This window comes from Cervus elaphus, chromosome 4, assembly GCF_910594005.1.
Source record: "Cervus elaphus chromosome 4, mCerEla1.1, whole genome shotgun sequence".
In the NCBI taxonomy this organism is placed as follows: Eukaryota; Metazoa; Chordata; class Mammalia; order Artiodactyla; family Cervidae; genus Cervus; species Cervus elaphus.
In genome coordinates, this window is record NC_057818.1 from 16,773,195 (window position 1) to 16,781,466 (window position 8,272).

At 45.9% G+C, this 8,272-nt stretch overlaps 2 pseudogenes across 1 annotated transcript; both read left to right on the plus strand.

Annotated features, from left to right (window-relative positions):
* Positions 1 to 4,561: 4,561 nt before the first annotated feature.
* Positions 4,562 to 5,662, plus strand: LOC122691462 (annotated as a pseudogene). The gene has a single exon (XR_006340409.1). The product of XR_006340409.1 is annotated as a rho GDP-dissociation inhibitor 2-like (transcript).
* Positions 5,386 to 7,338, plus strand: LOC122691463 (annotated as a pseudogene).
* The last annotated feature ends 934 nt before the right edge of the window (positions 7,339 to 8,272 follow it).

Genomic DNA, 8,272 nt, shown 5'->3' on the forward strand with positions numbered 1-8,272 from the left:
AACAATATGGATAAACTAAATGAGAGAAGTCAGATATCAAAGGACACATTGCATGACTCCATTTATATGAAATATCAATAATAGGCAAATCCACAGAAACAGAAAGCAAATTCATAGTTACTAGGAACTAGAGGGATCATGAATCAGGAAGTGAGTGCTTAATTGAAAACAGGGTCTCATTTTGAAGTGATGAAAATGTTCTAGAACTAGATGGTGGTGATGGTTATACCATATTGTGAATATATTATGCCATTGAAGTATATATATACTTTAAAATGGTTTATATGGTGAATTTTATATTTTTGAATAAAAAAATCAATTTTATTTCTATATATAATTAATGAACAATGATAAAATGAAAATTTTAAAATAATTCAACTTATAGTAGCATCCAAAAAATTAAATTCATAACAAAAAACTTAACAAATATGTACAAAATCTATACATTGAAAACAATAAAGCACTGCTGAGAGAAAGTAGAAGCAGTAAACTTCTCTTGCTCAGAGGGAAAGTAAAAAAGAATTTTAAAAGAAACATATATTAAGGCCTGCATTTTGGCATAAAAGATGTCTTACAAATAGTTTTAATTGAGAGAACTTGAATACTTTTTCTAGTTAAAAATAATAAAATTTTATACATATCAGTTCAGTTCAGTCGCTCAGTCGTGTCCAACTCTTTGCGACCCCAGCACACCAGGCCTCCCTGTCCATCACCAACTCCCGGGGTTTACTCAAACTCATGCCCATTGGGTCAGTGATGCCATCCAGCCATCTCATCCTCTGTTGTCCCCTTCTCCTCCTGACCGCAATCCCTCCCAGCATCAGGGAGTCTTCCAATGAGTCAACTCTTCGCATGAGGTGGCCAAAGGACTGGAGTTTCAGCTTCAGCATCAGTCCTTCCAATGAACACCCAGGACTGATCTCCTTCAGGATGGACTGCTTGCATCTCCTTGCAGTCCAAGGGACTCTCAAGAGTCTTCTCCAACACCACAGCTCAAAAGCATCAATTTTTTGGTGCTCAGTTTTCTTCACAGTCCAGCTCTCACATCCATACATGACCACTGGAAATACCATAGCCTTGACTAGACAACCTTTGTTGGCAAAGTAATGTCTCTGCTTTTTAATATGCTATCTGCTGCTGCTGCTGCTGCTAAGTCACTTCAGTCGTGTCCAATTCTGTGCGACCCTAGGTTGGTGATACTTTCCTTCCAAAGAGTAAGCGTCTTTTAATTTCATGGCTGCAATCACCATCTGCAGTGATTTTGGAGCCCCAAAAAATAAAATCTGACACTGTTTCCACTGTTTCCCCATCTATTTCCCATGAAGTGATGGGATCAGATGCCATGATCTTAGTTTTCTGAATGTTAAGCTTTAAGCCAACTTTTCCACTCTCCTCTTTCACTTTCATCAAGAGGCTTTTTAGTTCCTCTTCACTTTCTGCCATAAGGGTGGTGTCATCTGCATATCTGAGGTTATTGATATTGCTCCCAGAAATCTTGATTCCAGCTTATGCTTCTTCCAGCCCAGCGTTTCTCATGATGTACTCTGCATATAAGTTAAATAAGCAGGGTGACAATATACAGCCTTGACATACTCCTTTTCCTATTTGGAACCAGTCTGTTGTTCCATGCCCGGTTTTACCTGATGCTTCCTGACTTGCGTACAGATTTCTCAAGAGGCAGGTCAGGTGGTCTGGTATTCCCATCTCTTTCCGAATTTTCCACAGTTTATTGTGATCCACACAGTCGAAGGCTTTGGCATAGTCAATAAAGCAGAAATAGATGTTTTTCTGGAACTCTCTTGCTTTTTCGATCATCCAGTGGATGTTGGCAATTTGATCTCCGGTTCCTCTGCCTTTTCTAAAACCAGCTTGAACATCTGGAAGTTCATGGTTCATGTATTGCTGAAACCTGGCTTGGAGAATTTTGAGCATTACTTTACTAGCGTGTAAGATGAGTGCAATTGTGCGGTAGCTTGAGCATTCTTTGGGATTGCCTTTCTTTGGGATTGGAATGAAAACTGACCTTTTCCAGTCCTGTGGCCATGCTGAGTCTTCCAAATTTGTTGGCATATTGAGGGTAGCACTTTCACAGCACCATCTTTCAGGATTTGAAATAGCTCAAGTGGAATTCTATCATATCCACTAGCTTTGTTAGTAGGAGTCAGTAAAAAATTTTTTTTCCATTGGGTTATGTATGACACATTAGTAAAGGGTAAACAAAAACTCCATCATGAGAAAAAATACCTTTGGTCACCTTTCTGTCACTCTGACCCTGTTAACCCAATAAAGATGGAATGGCAGCAGTGTTACTAAGCAATACTGCTTAAAGTAAAACTGACCCTTTGTTGGCATCTGGACTGGAAGGCTCCTGGTGAGAAGCCACAGCTTTGGGCTTCCCTAAATGCAGTATAATCATTCCATTCTCTGCAAAACCTTGGAAGTTAAGGCCTTGCTCATGGGCTAAGAAACATGAAATTACCAAGCCATGATAACTTGCAACCATTGGCATGAGCTTTTTTTTTTCCTTCTTCTTTACACCTGGGCTGTCACTTAGGGAAGCAGAGAAAGCCTCAGGAATGCTGTGAGGATCCTTACTGACCACACTTCTGATGCTGTTCTCATCACATGCAGTGTTTATTGTCATAGCTGAGAGCTTTTAAGTTTAAACGTCAATCTGATCCCCAGATCAACAGCAGTCATAAAGCCACTTCATGACCTAATGAATTTAGTTTAGAAAGCAGATATTGAAAGTTCAAGAAACCACACAAGTAAGGCAAACTCACCTCTTAAAAAGTTAGAAGAATATGCAACATTATAGAGGAGAGAACTCAGAAAAATAGGATTTTAATGAGGTCTTTGTATTTTAAAGTGTTTTACTAAAAACTAGACCAAATTAATGACTCTTGATATTATGCAAATTATTTAAAAGCATATAGATCACTAATTACTTAAGTCTAAAAGGAAAGCATCATTACACTGCAGGCCTTATTTATTGTCACATTTAAGCATCCGCCCAGGTGGCGGGGGGACAGTTTGGGGGGTCCACCGTACATATCTGAAATGGAAACAAAGCAACCCTGACTGGCAGGAGGGGGATTTGGGAGCCAGGAGCCCTGACTTGGGAGTTTGCATATCAGGCACTCTCGTCGGGGCAGCAGGGCGCTGAGGGACCGTTCTCGTCCACTTGGGCCGCTGCCCCACACTCCTGCCGCTGTCACCGGAGCCGGCCAGGCTCCTCGAGGAGGCTCCGGACAGGTCGCCCCGTCGGCTCAGGATAAACCCACGCCCCCTCTCACGCAGCCCAGCCACAGGGCAAGACATTCGCCCCTCTGACAGCCGCTAGGTGGACACCGGCCGGGCTGCGGCTCCGGGCGCTTCCCCGGCAACCCCTTGGCTCGGCCGGGCCGGTTCGGGGCTCCAGCGGTGGCCACAGAGCCCGAGGGCTGGCCCACTCGCTCGGCCGCCGGGACGAGGCGGCCTCTCCACAGCCAACGGCCACGGGCAACGGCCGCCTGCCCGCGCGCACCCGCTCCGCTGGCCCGCGTGTTCGGTGCCCGGCTCCCGGCGCCCACCTGTTGGTCACACTCGGGGCAAGATTTGGTGGCCATCTTCACTTTCTTGGCTCAAGTCGCAGACAAGCTTTTTTCTGAAGGCAGCCGCGGCAGCAGCGGCTCGGGCTCCGCCCCTCGTACCTCGGCCGCCCAGCCTCAGCCCGCCAGGCCCAAGCTAGCCAGACCCAGGCTCTGACGGGTGAGAGCGGGCGCTCTCGCTCAGAGAGGGCGCAAGCTCGCTCAGAGCCCGCGGGCCGAGGGGGCGAGGCGCGACGTGCGCCGGCTCTGAGGGTCTGCGGAACACCCCCATTCACACGGATCAGCTTCTCACAAGATTGCTTGGCCTGGATCTTCTGGCGCAACAATGGGTTCGTCCCCTCTAGGCCGGCATGGGGACGTGGCTTGCCGCGACTCCGCAGTGAAGGGCGTCGGGCTCGACCAATGAATGGGTCGTGGTATTGAGCACAGATAGGATCATGGTGCTGAGCATGCCGCCTCTCTGAGAGGAAGAAGAGAGAGTGAAAAGCAGGTGGAGAGTGAGTTGCTTAGCACAGATCCTCGTGTTTGATAAACTTCAGTTTCGCAAGTCTAATCATTGAGGAATTGGAGTAGAGATGTCATTAACGCCCTGGACCCAGCGTTGGTGATTAAAAATTCATTCGTTTAACGATATGATAGGGCCTAAGGCCCTAGTGGGCAAATTTGAATAATATGCAATTTGTCTGCCCTCCAAAACCGTCTAGCTGTTTAGATCTGTTACTACTTAAGAGTCCACAATGAAAGACCAGTTTGTTTTAAATTCATCATGTATTTTTAAGAAAAAAAAATTACTCGTAAAATGAAGTGAAAAATATATATACAAAATACAAGTTTATTTTTAAATGTGGAATTCGACAGCCATAAAATTACACTTAAAAAAATTACATTTCAACAATCGGAGCAAACATAACAAAGAAAATAATTTAAGAAAGTAAACTTTAAGAAGCAAAAAGACTGTAGAACCAAGCTGATTCGAACCAAGCTGGTGCACGATCAAAATCACTGAAAAGGCCCCAGAACCACACGTGGAGGAGGATGACGATGAGCTGGATGGCAAGCTCAACTACAAGCCCCCCCCACAGAAATCCCTGAAGGAGCTGCAGGAGATGGACAAAGATGATGAAAGTCTAACTAAGTACAAGAAAACGCTCCTGGGGGACGGTCCTGTGGTAGCAGACCCAACAGCCCCCAACATCACAGGTTACCCACCTGACCCTCCTTTGTGAAAGTGCCCCAGGACCAATCACCATGGACCTTACTGGGGATCTGGAAGCCCTTAAAAAAGAAAACTTTGTCCTAAAGGAAGGTGTTGAATATAGAGTAAAAATTAACTTCAAAGTGAACAAGGATATTGTGTCAGGACTGAAGTATGTTCAACACACCTATCGGACGGGGGTAAAAGTGGATAAAGCAACGTTCATGGTGGGCAGCTATGGGCCTCGGCCAGAGGAATATGAGTTTCTGACTCCAGTTGAGGAGGCCCCCAAGGGCACGCTGGCCCGAGGCACTTACCACAACAAGTCCTTCTTCACCGACGACAACAAGCATGACCACCTCACCTGGGAGTGGAACCTGTCCATTAAGAAGGACTGGACAGAATGAGCGCCTCTGCCCTTCGCTCTGCCTATCTCTGCCACCCAGAAGAGCCCTTGGTCCCTCCTCCCTGGTTACAGTTGGGCCCCTTCCCCAGCACCCTCCACCATCTCTTAGCACTGCACCCTCTCCCACACAGTGTCTCCCAGTGATACCCGAACAAGATGCTTAAAATCCGGGCCTTCATCCTGCCCTCCTGATCATGGCCAAGATCTCCCAAGTTCTCTGTCCCATAGACAGTCATTTAATATTCCCTCTTTTATTCCCATTTGAGCAACTGGAGATCAGAAGATGGGCAAACTAGCACAGTCCTTCTGCCTCAGGTCCTTGTCTCTCCCTCCCACCCCTGGATTCTCCTGTGGTTACTGCTGGTTCAGTGAAGGTCCCTCATCACGTTCCCTGCCAACTGGGGTTTTCCTTTTCTGGGAGACACTGTAAACAGCACAAGAGAACAAGAATAAAGCAGTTATAAGAGCTGACTGAGAAAAAAAAAAAGTAAACTTTATTCTGACAAAATTTGCCAATGAGCATTTATTACAATGGCTATTGCACTGATATCTGTTCTACAATTTTAAGGAAAGCAAAGGCATTAGTGAAATTTCTATTTTACATGTTAATACCTGTAAGCACACTTTGAATGAAGACAATGTATATAAATATTTAAAGTTTTCAATGTGACAAATAAGGTTGCTTCTTGTTTAGTCATTTACCTAAATGAGTTTGGATTGATAAAAGCACCACTTGTAGAGAAAAATTTATATCGAAACTGTCTCTGGGTTCTCGTGACAGGAAAACTATCTTAAACTATTAAACTATGTTATTGGTGATGGAAGAATAGATTTTAAAGCAGTTTTAGTAAATTCATGATTCATTCTTACCCTTTATCCAAAATGATCTGATGATGTAGTTTCATAATTCATATTCGGAGGAGGAGGGGTCCCCTCAGAAAGAAGCACGAGGCTTTAGAGGGGATGAAGGGAGAGAGATTTGGACCCCAAATTTTCTCCCTGTTCTTTGGCTTCTGTGTGGTCCCAGACGATATGCCTCATCCAGCCTCAAAGCTGCTGACGGGCAGCTGGAAATGACACAGGAGCCGCAAAAGAAGCCTGACCCCTGCTGTTCAGGAAGGCGTTCAACGATCACATGCTGATGGTGGGACGGAACAGGGAGAGGGGCTGGGGTCAGCCCCAAATCCAGCCCTTCCAAAACCTCACTCTGCTCTCGGCCAGCTCGGCTCTCCACCACTCCCTGCAGCTCTTCGAAGACCTGAAGGCGTTCAAACGCGCGGAACCAGCGCATGCGCCTCTTCCGACTTTGGCTCAACATGGAACTCAGGCTGCCTTCAGCCCTGCGCCTCTGCCTGCAGTTTTGACAAAGCTGAGTTGTTGGAGTGCATCCGCTGACTGGTGGAAGAAGACAAGGACTGGGTCCTGAGGGCGTGGGCTCCAGCCTCTATGTGAGGCCGGTGGTAATCCGGAAGGAACCCTCGCTAGGTGTCTGCAATCTTCCCTGGATATGCCTTGAGCCCTGTCTCCCTCCTGACGGATCCATCCTTCATCTGAGCCTGGGTAGGTGGGATCAGCGACTGAAAGCTGAGGGAAAATTAAGCGCCCACCGCGTTCGTGCAGCAGGAGGCACAAAAGAAGGGCTGCGATCAGGTCCTCTGGCTCTACGGGCCTGACCTCCAATTCATCAAGGTGGACACTATGAACATCTTCGTCTTCTGGACCCACGACGATGGGGCGCTGGAACTGGTGACTCCGACACTGGACCATGTCATCCTGCCTTGACTAGTCCGACAGAGTCTGCTGGACCTGGCTCTGACCTGGGGTGAGTTCCAGATGGTGGAGTGTAAGATCACCATGAACGTGTTCCTGCGGGCGCTAGAGGAGTCTATGCTTCAGGAACTGCTTGTCAGGTCTGCCATGAGCATCAAATCCTGTACCAAGGCAAGCATTTCCACATTCCCACTAAGGAAAATGGGGCTGAGCTTATCCTCTACTTGCACAAGGAGCTGAAGGCGATCCAGTACAGATCAAAAGCCCACAAAAGGATGCTCGGAGTGCAATGCTGCAGGCTATGCCGGACCACTCACTCCAGGGACCACCCACCTGTAGCATCCACCCCGGTTGGACCTTCACCTCCATACCAATGACTCACCTGAAGTGATATGAAATAAAATACGGAGGAACTTGGGTCTCTGGTGTGCCCACAGTACACTCCCAAAGTCATAAGGGCCTGACCCAGGCATCTTGGCCTCTGGCCCTGCCACTCAGGCCTTGGGGATCTGTACTGCCCTCTGCTCCGTATTGTGTGGTCAAGGACTGTGGGGTCAAGATGTTTAGGAAACACTTTGACCCCAAATCTGCATCTCTGTTTTCAGGCTGGATCTCCCCAGGGCTGCCATTGATTTTTTTCCTTTAGCTGCAATTTTGAAAAAAAAAAAAAATGCCAAGGAACAAGAAAAGAAATTCATATTCAATCTTAATGAGTAGCTAGAGCTAACAATTCATCCAAGAGTAATGGTTAGAATTTAAAATGTCTTTCAAAGAAATAAATTGATTCCAGATCCATGATTTTCCTGTATGGGGATCTTCTTTTGAGGGAAAGTGCAATTCAAACTGTTCTATAATATTTGTATAATATTTGATTATAATTTTTCACATGTGCAATGTCAAGCTCATGGTCTCTTTCACTGATAATTTTTGTTAGAATATGAAATAACAATACATGAAACTGTTCTTCCAACTTTCTAACTTAAATTTTTGTTCTTCAGTCTTAACTGCCGTACTTGCATTCCTTCCTTCCAGTGATACATTAAAATCCAAAAAGCTTCCCTGGTGGCTCAGATAGTAAAGAATCTGAGACCTGGGTTTGATCCCTGGGTCAGGTAGATCCCCTGGAGAAGGGAAGGACTACCCACTCCAGTATTCTTGCCTGGAGAATTCCATGGACAAAGGAGCCATGGGGTCACAAAGAGTTGGACACAACTAAGCTACTACCACTTGCACTTCACTACTTTCATCCTTCACAAAATACTAGCAAACCAAATTTAGCAACATATGAAAGGTTTATATGTCATGACCCAA